The sequence below is a fragment of the Schistocerca gregaria genome, unplaced genomic scaffold (assembly GCF_023897955.1).
Source record: "Schistocerca gregaria isolate iqSchGreg1 unplaced genomic scaffold, iqSchGreg1.2 ptg000169l, whole genome shotgun sequence".
Classification (NCBI taxonomy): domain Eukaryota; kingdom Metazoa; phylum Arthropoda; class Insecta; order Orthoptera; family Acrididae; genus Schistocerca; species Schistocerca gregaria.
Window position 1 is genome coordinate 7,612,769 of NW_026061724.1, and position 17,022 is coordinate 7,629,790.

Genomic DNA, 17,022 nt, shown 5'->3' on the forward strand with positions numbered 1-17,022 from the left:
CTAGGTAAATAATTGCATTAAAATAATCAATTGATAATGGTAAGATGAACTTATAATACTTTAATTTCAATTAAATGTAATATATTAATATAAATTATTTATTATATATATATATATATAAAAAATAAAATGAGCAGGATAAATTAATCCTAATTAAACAAAATAATACATAAAAGAATTTCAAAAAAACTTTCGATTTATATATTAAATAAATGAAGTGCCTGATGAAAGGGATACCTTGATAGGGTAAATAAAGTAAATAAAATTACCTTCATTAAAATTACATAAGATAGAATTAAACTACCTCCTTTAGTATCAAAAACTAACGTGCATCATACACCTTAATGTAAAAAGGTAAGCTAAACAAGCTAATGGGTTCATACCCCATTTATAGAGGTATCAATCCTCTCCTTTTTAATGACCAACAACTCTACAAAACTTCTCTTCCTATCAACATTAATGATAGGAACGATCCTGTCCATTTCATCAAATTCCTGATTTGGGGTTTGAATAGGACTTGAGATCAACTTACTTTCATTTATTCCGCTCCTAACAAGAAATAAAAATATAATAATAAATGAATCATCAATTAAATATTTTATTGTCCAAGCAATAGCATCGACAATATTATTATTTTCAATTTTGCTGATTCAAATAAAATATCCCATGGGATGGGAAACAGAATTTATCCCATCAATAATAATTAGATCTAGACTATTATTAAAGATTGGAGGTGCACCTTTCCATTTCTGATTTCCAGAAGTTATAGGAGCATCAAGAAGAAATAATTGTTTAACATTAATAACATGACAAAAAATCGCCCCAATAATGGTCTTATCTTATTGTATTCAATTAAGAACTTTTATTTGAACAATTATTATCTTAAGAATTATTATTGGGGCAATAGGAGGTTTAAATCAAACATCCTTACGACAACTTTTAGCATATTCATCAATCAGACATCTAGGTTGAATAATTAGATCATTAACAGTCAGAGAAAACATCTGAGAACTATACTTCATTATTTACTCACTATTAAGATTAATTATAGTTTTATTATTTAAGCAAATAAATTTATTTTTCATAAATCAAATTTATTCAGCCAGAAATATAAAAACCGAAATTAAATTCATAATATTCTTATCTTTATTATCTTTAGGTGGACTACCACCATTCCTTGGATTCTTACCAAAATGAATTGTAATACAATCATTAATAGAAAACAATATAACAACTATTATAACTATTATAGTTGTATTAACTACAATTACACTCTACTACTATATACGTATTAGATTCTCAGCTCTAATTATATCATACACAGAAAATTCGTGATCTATAAAGATAAAGTCCCAAAAATCAAGAATCATTCTTCCTATAACAGTAATAATTTCAACAATAGGATTGATTTCAACATCAACCTTAATTTCATTATACTAAGGACTTAAGTTAATCAAACTAATAACCTTCAAAGTTATAATTAAAAGAATAATCTTTTAGGCCTTAGTAAAATTTTACACCTCTAGAATTGCAGTCTAGAATCATAATTGAATATAAGACCTAAATATGATAAGAGAGAAAACATCTCATAAGTAGATTTACAGTCTACCACCTAAAATTCAGCCATCTTACCGCAAAAATGATTATTCTCAACAAACCATAAGGACATTGGTACTTTATACTTCATATTTGGAGCATGATTAGGAATAGTAGGAACATCAATAAGAATACTTATTCGTGCTGAACTTGGCCAACCCGGATCTCTAATTGGGGATGACCAGATTTATAATGTTATTATTACAGCTCACGCATTCGTAATAATTTTCTTTATAGTAATACCTATTATAATTGGTGGATTTGGTAATTGACTTGTTCCACTAATAATTGGTGCACCAGATATAGCATTTCCACGAATAAATAATATAAGTTTTTGATTACTACCACCTTCACTAACCCTTCTTCTTACATCTTCTATAGTAGATAATGGTGCTGGTACAGGATGAACAGTTTACCCTCCTCTAGCAGGAGCTATTGCACACGGGGGTGCATCTGTAGATCTAGCGATTTTTTCACTGCACTTAGCAGGTGTATCATCTATTCTTGGTGCAGTGAATTTCATTACAACAGCAATTAATATACGATCAGAAAGTATAACTTTAGATCAAACACCTTTATTTGTATGATCTGTAGCTATTACAGCATTACTTCTCCTTCTTTCACTTCCAGTTTTAGCAGGAGCTATTACTATATTATTAACGGATCGAAATTTAAATACATCATTCTTTGACCGCGACGATACTCTGACTACCCAGACGCATATACATCATGAAACGTAGTATCCAGAATTGGGTCTACAATTTCTATTGTAGGAATCATTATATTCATTGTAATTATATGAGAAAGAATGATTACAAACCGAGCAATTATATTTAGAGCTAACATAAGAAGATCAACAGAATGACTACAAAATAACCCTCCTGCAGAACATAGTTACTCAGAATTACCATTAATCTCTAGATTCTAATATGGCAGATTAGTGCAGTAGATTTAAGCTCTACAAATAAAGGTTTGACCTCTTATTAGAAAATATTTATTAATGGCAACATGATCAAATTTATCTCTTCAAGATGGAGCTTCACCATGAATGGAGCAATTATCATTCTTTCATGATCATACTATGGTCGTATTATTATTAATTACAGTAATTGTAGGTTATGCCCTAAGTTATATATTATTTATTGCCTATACTAACCGTAATATACTTCATGGACATTTAATTGAAACAATCTGAACAGCGTTACCAGCAATTACATTAATTTTTATTGCCCTTCCATCATTACGACTATTATATTTACTTGATGATTCAGTAGATGCAATAATTACAATTAAAACCATTGGACGACAATGATATTGAAGATATGAATATTCAGACTTCATAGACGTAGAATTTGACACTTATATAACACCAGAACAAGACCTAGAAAATGATGGATTCCGACTACTAGATGTAGATAACCGAACAATCCTACCAATAAATACAGAAGTACGAGTATTAACAAGAGCATCAGATGTTCTACACTCATGAGCAGTTCCTGCATTAGGGGTTAAAATTGATGCAACGCCAGGTCGGTTAAATCAAGGAACATTCACAATAAATCGACCTGGATTATTCTTTGGACAATGCTCAGAAATCTGTGGAGCAAACCACAGATTTATACCAATTGTAATTGAAAGGACTTCAGTAAATTTATTTATTAAGTGATTATCTAACATAATTTAAGGAGTTAGTTAAAATAAATAACATTAGAGTGTCAATCTAAAGTAACTAAAAAAAATTAGTACACCTTGAAATTCATCAGATGACTGAAAGTAAGTAATGGTCTCTTAAACCAAATAATAGTAAATTAACGACTACTTCTGATGGGGAAATTATATCCAAATCCCTCAAATATCCCCTCTTATATGATTCTCACTATTCATTATATTTTCAGCTACATTAATCTTGTTTAATCAAATAAACTTCTTCTCATTTAAACCTAACCTTATTAAAAGAGCAGAAAAAGGAACAATTGAAATAAAAAACTTAAATTGAAAATGATAACAAATCTATTCTCAACATTTGACCCATCAACTAACATCTTTAATTTATCATTAAATTGAACTAGAACATTTCTAGGACTATTATTAATCCCATCACTATTTTGACTTACACCATCACGAATTAACATTATCTGAAATAAACTAAATTTAACCTTACATAATGAATTTAAAACACTTCTTGGACCAAAATCATTTAATGGAACAACATTCATTTTCATCTCAATTTTTATTATAATATTATTTAACAATTTCATAGGATTATTCCCTTATATTTTTACTAGAACAAGACATTTAGCATTAACATTTGCAATTGCCCTACCTATATGGCTAAGATTTATATTATTTGGATGAATTAACCATACTAATCATATATTTACACACCTTGTACCACAAGGTACACCACCTGCATTAATATCATTTATAGTACTAATTGAAACAATTAGTAATGTTATTCGACCAGGTACATTAGCAGTACGGTTGGCAGCAAATATAATTGCAGGACACTTATTATTAACCTTATTAGGAAACACAGGACCATCTATAGCAATAAACTTAATCTCATTACTAATTATTGGACAAATACTTCTATTAATTCTAAAATCAGCAGTAGCAATAATTCAAGCCTATGTTTTCTCAATTCTAAGAACTCTATATTCTAGAGAAGTATATTAAACCTATGTTAACAACTCACTCAAACCACCCATTCCACTTAGTAGACTATAGACCTTGACCATTAACAGGAGCAATTGGAGCAATAGTCCTAGTATCAGGACTAGCAAAATGATTCCACCTATTTAATATTAACTTATTCATAATTGGATTTGGAATTACCCTACTAACTATAATTCAATGATGACGAGATGTAGTACGAGAAGGAACATATCAAGGATTACATACAGGATTTGTATCAATTGGATTACGATGAGGAATAATTTTATTTATTGCATCAGAGGTATTATTTTTCGTTTCTTTTTTTTGAGCATTCTTTAGAAGAAGATTAGCACCAACAATTGAACTAGGAATACTATGACTTCCAATAGGAATTCAACCCTTTAACCCTATACAAATTCCATTACTTAATACAGCTATTCTTTTAGCATCAGGAGTAACTGTAACATGAGCACATCATAGTTTAATGGAATCTAATCATACTCAAGCACTACAAGGATTATTCTTCACAGTGTTATTAGGACTATACTTTACAATACTTCAAGCATATGAATATTGAGAAGCACCTTTTACCATTGCAGATGCAGTTTATGGATCAACATTCTTTGTTGCAACAGGATTCCATGGTTTACACGTAATTATTGGAACAATCTTTTTATCAACATGTCTACTTCGACACTCAATAAATCAATTTTCACCAAGACATCACTTTGGATTTGAAGCAGCAGCATGATACTGACACTTCGTAGACGTAGTATGATTATTCTTATATATCTCTATTTATTGATGAGGTAGATAATTGTTTTTCTAGTATAAATAGTACATTTGACTTCCAATCAGAAAGCTTGATATAAATCAAGAAAAACAATTCTAATTCTATCAACAAGAGTTTTCATTAGATTTATTATTCCAATAATTGTTATAATCCTGGCAACAACACTATCAAAAAAATTAATTAATGATCGAGAAAAAAGATCACCATTTGAATGTGGGTTTGATCCAAAAAGATCAGCACGAATACCATTCTCAATACGATTCTTCCTAATCGCAGTAATCTTTTTAATTTTTGATGTAGAAAAATGGCACTAATTCTACCAATTGTAATTATTTTTAAAACTTCAGACATTATAATCTGAACAGTATCAACAATATTTTTTATTCTAGTTCTATTAGGAGGACTATACCATGAATGAAACCAAGGAGCATTACAATGAGCAGAATAAAGGGTTGTAGTTAAATATAACATTTGGGTTGCATTCAAAAAGTATTGATATTATCAATCAACCTTAAATAGAATAAGAAGCGAAATATTGCAGTCAGTTTCGACCTGGAAGATTGGTATGTACTACCCTTATTCTTATTAATTGAAGCCAAAAAGAGGCGTATTACTGTTAATAATATAATTGAACTATAATAGTTCCAATTAAGGAAATGTAAAGCCAATATGAAAGCTGCTAACTTTTTATATTAGCGGTTAAACTCCGTTAACATTTCTAAAATTTATATAGTTTAAATAAAACATTACATTTTCACTGTAAAAATAATATATCTATATTTATAAATACTTAAAAGTAAAAATACTTCCTTAACATCTTCAGTGTCACGCTCTAATTATAAGCTATTTAAGTAAACGAAAAACAATATTACCAAAATAAATATTCAAAAAATAAAAGTTTAAAGATAAATCTTGAAATTAGAATCATATCAACCTTGAATATAACCAATTAAATAAATAAATAATCTATATAAACCTTGACCACCAAGTAATTCACCTCAACCATAATCAAATGACTTAGATGAATAATAACCTATTTTTAAAGTAATATATCTAACAAACTTAGTTGAAAGAAAAGGTATAAATCATATAGAACCAGCAAATCTAACAAAAGAAAGTATACTTAAAGAAAATAAATTATGAGAAAAATCAAAATTAGAAATAAGATAACCTAAATAAGCACCTAAAATACCAACTGTAATAGTTAAAAACTTTAAATAATAAGGTAAAGCAATCACATGAGGAATAGGAAAAATTAATCAAGATAAAAGACTACCACCAAAAACAGCAACAAACAATAGACCAATTATTCCAAATGAAATATAATAACCCTTATCATCAAAAGAAAATCTAGAATAAAAATTATTATCACCAGATATTGAATAATAAAACAAACGAAAGGAATAAGAAGCAGTTAAACCAGTAGAAAAAAAATAAAGAAAAAAAATTAAACAATTAATTCATCTTAAACAAACCATCTCAAGAATTAAATCCTCTGAATAAAATCCCACTAAAAAAGGTATTCCACACAAAGATATACTAGAAACATTAAAACAAACTGAAGTTAAAGGTATGAAATTAACAATTGATCCTATAAAAAGAATATCCTGAGAATCCTTCAAATTATGAATTATTGAACCTGCACATATAAATAATAATGCCTTAAATAAAGCATGAGCCAATAAATGAAAAAATGCAAGCTTTGGATAACCTATAGCCAAAATTCTTATTATTAAACCAAGTTGTCTTAAAGTAGAAAGAGCAATAATCTTCTTTAAATCAAACTCAAAATTAGCGCCCAATCCAGCCATAAATATAGTTATACAACCAATTAAAAGTAAAAATCAACCACAATTATAAGTATCCAATATTGGTCTAAAACGAATTAATAAATAAACACCAGCAGTAACAAGAGTAGAAGAATGAACTAAAGCAGAAACAGGAGTAGGAGCTGCTATAGCAGCAGGAAGTCATGAAGAGAAAGGAATCTGAGCTCTCTTAGTTATAGCTGCTAAAACAATTAATATAGTAATGAGCTTTATTTCAAAAGAATTAGAAATAAAATCATAATAATAAATATAATTTCAACCACCAAAATTTAACATTCATGCAATAGAAATTAAAATAGCAACATCACCAATACGATTAGAAAGTGCAGTTAATATACCAGCACTATAAGATTTTACATTTTGATAATAAATAACTAAACAATAAGAAACTAAACCTAAACCATCTCAACCTAATAAAATTCTAATTAAATTAGGACTAATAATTAAAAAACCTATAGAACGAATAAATATTAAAACAATAATAATAAAACGATTTATATTCTTTTCACCAGATATATAATCCTCTCTATAATAAATAACCAAAGAAGAATTATATATAACAAAAGATATAAAAATAAGAGATATTCAATCCATAATTAAAGTTATAACAACTATAGAACCATTTAAATTGAAAAGCTCTCATCTCAACAAAAACTCTATAATCAATTATTAAATAATAAATACCTAAAATAAAAATTATAGTTCTCGAAATAAACAAAGAAAAAAAACTCAAAGAACAAATAGAAAATAAATTCACGGCCTAAGATGAAAAACTTCATATCATTGATTCCACAAAACAAAATTTTTTAATTAAAATACTTAAGCAAACTAAACAAAGAAATATTCACCCTTTAAACAGAGAATATTTAAAGGCAATCAATGTAAAAGTAAAAGATGATATTCACGAAAATAACCAAGAGAACAAGTATAAACACCAGAATAATAATTCCCATGCTGAGAATAAGAATATATATACAAAGTATAAACAGCTCTAAAAAAAGATAAAAAAATCAAAGCAAAGAATCTAAAAGAAGATCAAGATATAATTCTATTTAATAATCTAATTTCACCTACCAAATTTAAAGAAGGAGGAGCAGCCATATTTGATGATCTTAAAAGAAATCATCATAAAGCCATTCTTGGCATCAAATTAATTATACCCTTGTTAATTAATAATCTTCGTCTACCTAAACGTTCATAAATAATATTAGATAAACAAAATAAACCAGAAGAACATAAACCATGACCAACCATTAGAGAAAGAGAACCTACACAACCTCATCAATTCATAGTCATCAATCCACCAATAACCATTCTTATATGAGCAACAGAAGAATATGCAATTAAAGACTTTAAATCAACCTGACGAAAACAAATAAATCTTACAATAACACCCCCAGATAAACCTAAAGACAATCAAAAATAATTAAACTTTAAACCCAAATAAGAAATAACCTTTATAACACGAAAAATACCATAACCACCTTACTTTAATAAAACACCAGCAAGAATTATTCTACCTGAAATAGGGGCCTCTACATGAGCCTTAGGAAGTCATAAATGAACCAAAAACATAGGTATCTTAACTAAAAAAGCCAAAATTATAAATACATAAAACATAAAATAATAAGAACCAAAATCAACCAATAAAGGAAAATATAAAGTATTAGAAAAATCATAAACCTTAAATAAAACTAATAATAAAGGTAATCTAGCAACCAAAGTATAAAAAATTAAATAAACACCAGCCTGCAAACGCTCAGGTTGATAACCCCAACCCAAAATTAAAAGTAAAGTAGGAACTAATCTAGCCTCAAAAAAAATATAAAAAGAAAGAAGACTTAATCTAGCAAATGAACAATAAAGCATAATTATTAAAATCGAAACCATAAAAACAAAAAAATTAGAATGATATGAACTTAAATAAACTGAACCTCTAGCAGTGATTATTAAAGAACAAATCCAAAAACTAAGTAAAATTAAACTAAAAGAAAAATAATCAATACCAAAATAATATCTAATTATATTCAAATCAGCATGTGAATAAACACAAATTATAAAAACAAAACCCGACAGAAACATTAAAGAATGAACCAACCATCAACAATTATTTAATAAACAAAGAGGGATCAAAAAAATAGTTATAAATAAATACTTTAACATAAAGATAAACCAAAAGAATTAAAAAAATCATTACCATGAGAACGAATTATTGAAACTAAAATAGAAAGACCTAAAGCACCCTCACAAACAGAAAAAACTAAAAAAATAACAGGAAAAAAATAATCATAATCAAACTCAATAAGAAAAACAATAACTAACATAAATAAAGAAAGAACAATAAATTCTAATCTCAAAAGAACCATTAATAAATGTTTACGTTTAGAAGAAAAAACATAAACACCAGCAAAATAAATCAATAAAGAAGTAAAAATAGAGAATATAAACATTAGTTTTAATAGTTTAAAAAAAACGCCGGTCTTGTAAACCGGAAATAAGTCCAGCCCCCACTTTTAAAACTTCAGAGGTGGAAAAGCTTCCATCATCGGTCCCCAAAACCGGTATTTTAAATAAACTAACCCCTGAAATGATCAAAATAATAATTATATCATTATCAAATGTAATAAATATTAATTTTATTAAATTAAGACACCCAATAACAATAATGCTTTTTATTATCCTTCAAACCTTCCTAGTTGGATTAATAACAGGAACAATAATAGAAAGATATTGATTATCATATATTTTATTTTTAACATTTCTTGGTAGTATACTAGTATTATTTATTTACATTATAAGAATTGCATCAAACGAAATATTTCAGCCTAAATCAATCACTATAATTATTACATTAATAATGTGAGTATTTGTCATATTAATATTAATTATTCTAGATATATCTATATTTATAGACTTTTTCAAAAACACCGAAACTATAAATATTGATAATTCAATCAATTATCAAGAAATAACAATATCTTTAGAAAAATTATATAATAGACCAACATTCATTATTACAATAATAATAATAATTCATTTATTTTTAGCACTACTAGCAGTTGTTAAAATCACCAATATTAATCAGGGACCTATTCGTAAAATAAGATAATTACTAATGAATAAACCCTTACGATTAAGACATCCTTTAATTAAAATTATTAATAACTCTTTAATTGACTTACCTGCCCCAACAAATATTTCATTTTGATGAAATTTTGGATCCCTATTAGGGTTATGTTTGGTAATTCAAATCGTAACTGGACTATTTTTAGCTATACATTATACATCAAATATTGAAATAGCATTCAGTAGTGTAGTACACATCTGCCGAGACGTAAATAATGGTTGAATTATCCGAACCTTACACGCAAATGGAGCATCTATATTTTTTATTTGTATTTACTTACATGTAGGACGGGGAATTTACTATGGATCTTATATATATATATATACATACCTGAATAATTGGTACAGTGATTTTATTTTTAGTTATAGCAACTGCATTTATAGGATATGTCTTACCCTGAGGCCAAATATCTTTTTGAGGTGCAACAGTAATTACTAATTTATTATCAGCAATCCCATACTTAGGAACAGATTTAGTCCAATGAGTATGAGGAGGATTCGCTGTTGATAATGCAACATTAAATCGATTCTTCACATTCCATTTTGTATTACCATTTATTATTGCTGCTATAGCAGCAATTCATTTATTTTTTCTTCACCAAACAGGATCTAATAATCCTCTTGGACTAAATGGAGATATTGAAAAAATTCCATTCCATCCATACTTTACCTTTAAGGATTCTATTACATTTGTAATAATAACATCATTATTAATTATACTATGTGTAATTAATCCTTACCTATTAGGAGATCCAGATAACTTTGTACCTGCCAACCCATTAGTAACACCAGTTCACATTCAACCAGAATGATATTTCCTATTTGCATATGCAATTCTACGATCTATCCCTAATAAGTTAGGAGGTGTTATTGCATTATTTTTATCAATTAGAATCTTAATAATTTTACCATTTTATAATAAAACACCATTCCGAGGCATTCAATTTTACCCTATTAATCAAATTTTATTCTGAATTATAGTAGTTGTTGTATGCTTACTAACGTGAATTGGTAAACGACCTGTTGAAGAACCTTATATTATAACAGGTCAAATCTTAACAATTATTTACTTCACATATTTCTTAATTAATGTCCATGTCGCAAATGCATGAGATAAATTAATTAAGGAATAAAGTTAATTAGCTTAGGAAAAGCATATGTTTTGAAAACATAAAATTAGAAGTTTAACTCTTCCATTAATTTTTCTCAAAAAATTTCACTAAACAAATGAGATAAATAAAATCTTTAAACCAACAAAGAAAATAAAAAAATTCAAAGATAACGGTAAAAAACTTTTTCAAGCTAAGTACATTAATTTATCATAACGGAACCGTGGTAATGTTCCACGAACCCAAATAAAACCAAAAGATATAATAGCAAGCTTAATAAAAAATATAAAAGAATAAAAATCACCGCCCAAAAAAATTAAAGCCAATAACATTCTTATGAAGACAATTCTAGTATATTCAGCTAAAAAAATTAAAGTAAAACCACCCGCACCATACTCAATATTAAATCCTGAAACTAACTCAGATTCCCCTTCAGCAAAATCAAAAGGAGTACGATTAGTTTCAGCTAAGCAAGAAGCAAAACAAGCTAAAGCTAAAGGAAAAGAAATAATAATAAATCAACAATAAAGCTGATAGTTTATAAAATCAAACATATTAAAACTACCAATTAAAATAATTAAAGGCAATAAAATTAAAGCTAAACTAACTTCATAAGAAATTGTTTGAGCAACAGAACGAAGAGAACCTAATAATGAATAATTTGAATTAGAAGATCAACCAGCAATTATAACAGTATAAACACCTAATCTAGTACAACATAAAAAAAATAAAAATCCATAAGAAAAAGAACACATATAAGTTAAATAAGGAAAAATTACTCAAACGGCTAAAGAAATCATTAAATTAAAAACAGGGGAAAAATAATAAAGTAGGTAATTAGATATAATAGGAATTGGCTGCTCCTTACAAATTAACTTAATAGCATCTCTAAATGGCTGAGGAATTCCAACAAAACCTACCTTATTTGGACCCTTTCGAATCTGAATATAACCTAAAACCTTACGCTCTAATAAAGTTAAAAAGGCAACACTAATTAAAACACAAATAACCAATAAAAGAAAATTCAAAATAAATATAAATAAATCATAAAGTATCAATACTATTTGTAGAAAAAATCTACATAAATGAATTCTAAATTCAACACATTAATCTGTCAAAATAGTAAATAAATTAATATTAATCAATATTACAAAAAATATTTTAACCATATGGTCCTTTCGTACTAATATGGATTAACAATCTTAGGATAGAAACCGACCTGGCTCACGCCGGTCTGAACTCAGATCATGTAAGAATTTAAAGGTCGAACAGACCTAATCATTGGGCTCCTGCACCCAAAATTTTTCTTAATCCAACATCGAGGTCGCAATCTGCTTTGTCGATATGAGCTCTCAAAAACAATTACGCTGTTATCCCTAAGGTAACTTAATCTTATGATCATAAATTATGGATCAAAATAACAAACATAAAAAAATGATATAATAATGAGGAGTTTATCTATTCTTCATGTCACCCCAACAAAACATCATCATTAAATATAGAAAGACAAACAAAAAATTATATAAAAGTAAAATGTCAAGCTCTATAGGGTCTTCTCGTCCTAAAGAAAAATTTATTAAGAGACAGTTGATTTCTCGTCAAGCCATTCATTCCAGCCACTAATTAAGAGACTAATGATTATGCTACCTTTGCACGGTCAAAATACCGCGGCTCTTTAAAAATACGCTCAGTGAGCAGGCCAGACCTCAAAATATAAACAAGAGGACATGTTTTTGATAAACAGACGGAAATCAGTTTTGCCTAGTTCCTTATAATAAGTTCACAAGGTAAAAATTTCATACATATAAATATACTAATTCTATCATTATTACAAAAATTTTAAAATTAAATTAATAATCTTAATAAAAAACCTAAAATATTTATAAAATCAAAATAAAAAATAATGAACTAAAACGTAATCTTAAAGATAGCTGGTTTAAAGCTTACTATTATATTTCTATAAAATAAATTATAGGTTATTAACTTCAAAGCTTATCCCTTAAAGAATAAATAAGTTAATATTTTTACTTAAAAAATTAAATAAAAACAAATAACTTTAAAAAATTAAATTTTTTCTTAAGAAACTAGATATCTTGGGAAACGATGAACATCTCATTTCTATAAATAATTTAATAATAATTATGATACATTAACTATAAATTATTTATAAATCAACCCAAATCGAGACAAGTAAAATAAATACTAAAATTTTGATAAACCCTGATACAAAAGGTACAATAAATAAAATCTACTTAAAAAAATTTAAAATAATATTTCATAAAACACTTACATTACCAATAAACTATAATTTAAAGAAATCAATTCTATAAAATATACTAAGACAAAAATACAATAAAATTATTTATATTAAATAATTAAATAAACAAAAAATAAATATAATAAAATAAATAATCAAGATATCCTGATTTGCACAGAAAAATTTTCAGTGTAAATGAAACACTTTGCTAATAAGTTATATCTTGAAACTCTTCCTAGATACACTTTCCAGTACATCTACTATGTTACGACTTATCTCATCTAAATTGAAGCTACTTTAAAATAAAATAGAATAATCAATAATGAGAGCGACGGGCGATGTGTACACATCTCAGAGCCAATATCAGTTAAATTACATAAATTAAATTACTATCAAATCCACCTTCATTAACAGTATTTCACTATCAAATCCGTTATAAACAAAAATCTATTGTAACCCACCTCCTCTTAACTATAAGCTGCACCTTGACCTGAAATATTTTATAATTATAAATCTTGAGAATTATAACTGTAAAAAGATTCTCTGATAACGGAGATATACAAACAAATAAATTAAGTAGAGTAAATCGTGTATTATCAATCATGGGGTAGGTTCCTCTGAATGGAATGAGATACCGCCAAATTCTTTGGGTTTAAAGACCTTAACTAATAGTACCCTGGTAAATATAATTAACATTTAAAATAATAGGGTATCTAATCCTAGTTTATTATTTAAATTTCACAGATTCATAAAAAGGGCCACAAATAAATTTTAACATTTCACCTTACAAATTTATATTTCAACCCTAATAATATAAACAACTGTTTTAACCAATAATATTCACTTGTATCAATCGTATAACCGCGGCTGCTGGCACGAATTATGCCGATACTAAATCAATTGCTAAATCCAAAATCACTTGATAATTAAATCAAATTACTGCAAAAAGAACATTTAGTCTAACAAAACTTACATATAATACAAAGAAAAAGGGAATAAACAAGCAAGAATAAAACTTTTAAAAATAAAAAATAAGAAAATTTTAAATCTATTAATTCAGGAAAAAATAAAAGATTCAAATATTTAAAGAAAAAAAAAGAAAAAAACCACAAACATTAACAAAAAAAAAAAAGAAACGCCCCTATGTATGACCACAACAACTTCTCTATTATATATAATTAAAGATTAATATGGAACATGTATAGCAATAAATGTATTATATTCTTTCTTATTTAATCTTTCTTTTCACTAATAAATAAAGAAAGATTAAATAATATAATAAATATATTTTATACAATTATGTAATTTAATATAATATGTTATTAATATGAATTCTTTTTTTTATATTAAGTTAACTTTCATTTATATTAGTTAAATAATATAATTATAGATTGAATTAAGACACCCAATATCAATAATGCTTTTTATTATCCTTCAAACCTTCCTAGTTGGATTAATAACAGGAACAATAATAGAAAGATATTGATTATCATATATTTTATTTTTAACATTTCTTGGTGGTATACTAGTATTATTTATTTACATTACAAGAATTGCATCAAACGAAATATTTCAGCCTAAATCAATCACTATAATTATTACATTAATAATGTGAGTATTTATTTTATTAATATTAATTATTCTAGATATATCTATATTTATAGACTTTTTCAAAAACACCGAAACTATAAATATTGATAATTCAATCAATTATCAAGAAATAACAATATCTTTAGAAAAATTATATAATAGACCAACATTCATTATTACAATAATAATAATAATTTATTTATTTTTAGCACTACTAGCAGTTGTTAAAATCACCAATATTAATCAGGGACCTATTCGTAAAATAAGATAATTACTAATGAATAAACCCTTACGATTAAGACATCCTTTAATTAAAATTATTAATAACTCTTTAATTGACTTACCTGCCCCAACAAATATTTCATTTTGATGAAATTTTGGATCCCTATTAGGGTTATGTTTGGTAATTCAAATCGTAACTGGACTATTTTTAGCTATACATTATACATCAAATATTGAAATAGCATTCAGTAGTGTAGTACACATCTGCCGAGACGTAAATAATGGTTGAATTATCCGAACCTTACACGCAAATGGAGCATCTATATTTTTTATTTGTATTTACTTACATGTAGGACGGGGAATTTACTATGGATCTTATATATATATATATACATACCTGAATAATTGGTACAGTGATTTTATTTTTAGTTATAGCAACTGCATTTATAGGATATGTCTTACCCTGAGGCCAAATATCTTTTTGAGGTGCAACAGTAATTACTAATTTATTATCAGCAATCCCATACTTAGGAACAGATTTAGTCCAATGAGTATGAGGAGGATTCGCTGTTGATAATGCAACATTAAATCGATTCTTCACATTCCATTTTGTATTACCATTTATTATTGCTGCTATAGCAGCAATTCATTTATTTTTTCTTCACCAAACAGGATCTAATAATCCTCTTGGACTAAATGGAGATATTGAAAAAATTCCATTCCATCCATACTTTACCTTTAAGGATTCTATTACATTTGTAATAATAACATCATTATTAATTATACTATGTGTAATTAATCCTTACCTATTAGGAGATCCAGATAACTTTGTACCTGCCAACCCATTAGTAACACCAGTTCACATTCAACCAGAATGATATTTCCTATTTGCATATGCAATTCTACGATCTATCCCTAATAAGTTAGGAGGTGTTATTGCATTATTTTTATCAATTAGAATCTTAATAATTTTACCATTTTATAATAAAACACCATTCCGAGGCATTCAATTTTACCCTATTAATCAAATTTTATTCTGAATTATAGTAGTTGTTGTATGCTTACTAACGTGAATTGGTAAACGACCTGTTGAAGAACCTTATATTATAACAGGTCAAATCTTAACAATTATTTACTTCACATATTTCTTAATTAATGTCCATGTCGCAAATGCATGAGATAAATTAATTAAGGAATAAAGTTAATTAGCTTAGGAAAAGCATATGTTTTGAAAACATAAAATTAGAAGTTTAACTCTTCCATTAATTTTTCTCAAAAAATTTCACTAAACAAATGAGATAAATAAAATCTTTAAACCAACAAAGAAAATAAAAAAATTCAAAGATAACGGTAAAAAACTTTTTCAAGCTAAGTACATTAATTTATCATAACGGAACCGTGGTAATGTTCCACGAACCCAAATAAAACCAAAAGATATAATAGCAAGCTTAATAAAAAATATAAAAGAATAAAAATCACCGCCCAAAAAAATTAAAGCCATTAACATTCTTATGAAGACAATTCTAGTATATTCAGCCAAAAAAATTAAAGTAAAACCACCCGCACCATACTCAATATTAAATCCTGAAACTAACTCAGATTCCCCTTCAGCAAAATCAAAAGGAGTACGATTAGTTTCAGCTAAGCAAGAAGCAAAACAAGCTAAAGCTAAAGGAAAAGAAATAATAATAAATCAACAATAAAGCTGATAGTTTATAAAATCAAACATATTAAAACTACCAATTAAAATAATTAAAGACAATAAAATTAAAGCTAAACTAACTTCATAAGAAATTGTTTGAGCAACAGAACGAAGAGAACCTAATAATGAATAATTTGAATTAG

The 17,022-nt window shown here is 26.9% G+C and overlaps 4 long non-coding RNA genes across 5 annotated transcripts in view; 2 read left to right on the forward strand and 2 right to left on the reverse strand.

Annotated features, from left to right (window-relative positions):
* Positions 1–13,420, forward strand: part of LOC126302197 (uncharacterized) — a 31,275-nt gene extending 17,855 nt beyond the window's left edge. For both annotated transcript variants that reach the window (XR_007553114.1, XR_007553113.1), the window contains exon 2: positions 13,341–13,420. This is a non-coding gene — a long non-coding RNA (uncharacterized LOC126302197). The remainder of the gene's footprint in view (positions 1–13,340) is intronic.
* Positions 1–17,022, reverse strand: part of LOC126302196 (uncharacterized) — a 153,461-nt gene that overhangs the window by 51,256 nt on the left and 85,183 nt on the right. The window lies entirely within an intron of this gene.
* The window catches only part of LOC126302202 (uncharacterized), a 139,852-nt gene that overhangs the window by 50,883 nt on the left and 71,947 nt on the right, over positions 1–17,022 (reverse strand). The window lies entirely within an intron of this gene.
* The window catches only part of LOC126302208 (uncharacterized), a 124,404-nt gene that overhangs the window by 40,378 nt on the left and 67,004 nt on the right, over positions 1–17,022 (forward strand). The window lies entirely within an intron of this gene.